The sequence below is a fragment of the Chrysochloris asiatica genome, unplaced genomic scaffold (genome assembly GCF_000296735.1).
Source record: "Chrysochloris asiatica unplaced genomic scaffold, ChrAsi1.0 scaffold00014, whole genome shotgun sequence".
NCBI lineage: Eukaryota > Metazoa > Chordata > Mammalia > Afrosoricida > Chrysochloridae > Chrysochloris > Chrysochloris asiatica.
Window position 1 is genome coordinate 31872101 of NW_006408532.1, and position 931 is coordinate 31873031.

The window sequence follows — 931 nt, forward strand, 5'->3', positions numbered from 1 at the left end:
AATGTGGAAAAGCTTCATATCATCAGTCAAAACAAGTTCAGGGGAAGACCATGGAAAAGATCATCAACTGATCATATACAAGTTCAGGCTGAAGAAAATTAAAACAAGTCCAGAAGAGTCACAATATGACCTTGAACTTATCCCATGTGAATTTAAATATCATCTCAAGAACAGATTTGATACAGTAGAACCTAATGACAGAAAACCACAAGAGTTGTGGTATGACAACAAGAATATCATACAGGAAGAAAGCAAAAGGACATTAATAAAATAAGAAAGAAAAGACCAAAATGGATGTCAGAAGAGACCCTGAAACTTGCTCTTCAGCATAGAGATACTAAAGCAAATGCAAGAAATGAGAAGGTAAAAGAACTGAAAAGAATTCTTCAAAGGGCAGCTCAAGAAGACAAAGTCAAATATTATGTGAAATGTGCAAAGACCTGGAGTTTGAAAACCAAAATGGAAGAACATGCTTAACGTTTCTTAAGATGAAAGAAACGGAAGAAAGAATTCAAGCCTTAACTTGAAATATTGAAGGATTCTCTGGGCAAAAGACTGAATGATGAAGAAACATCAAAAGAAGATGAAAGGAATACACAGGGTCAAAAAGAATTGGCCGATGTTCAAGCATTTCAACAGGTCAAATATGATAGCCCATGATACAGAAGGTAGAAGTCCAAGGTGTACTGAGGGCACTGGCAAAGAACAAGTCTCTGGGAATTGTTGGAGTACAAATTGAAACATTTCAACAAACTGATGCAGCACTGGAGGCACTCACTCATCTATGCCAAGAAATTTGGAAGAAAGCTACCTGAACAACTGATTAGAAGAGATCCATATTTGTGCCCATTCCAAAGAGAGGAGACCCAATGGAATGCAGTGTCATCTGACAATATCATTAATATCTCATGCAAGAAAAATTTTGCTCAAG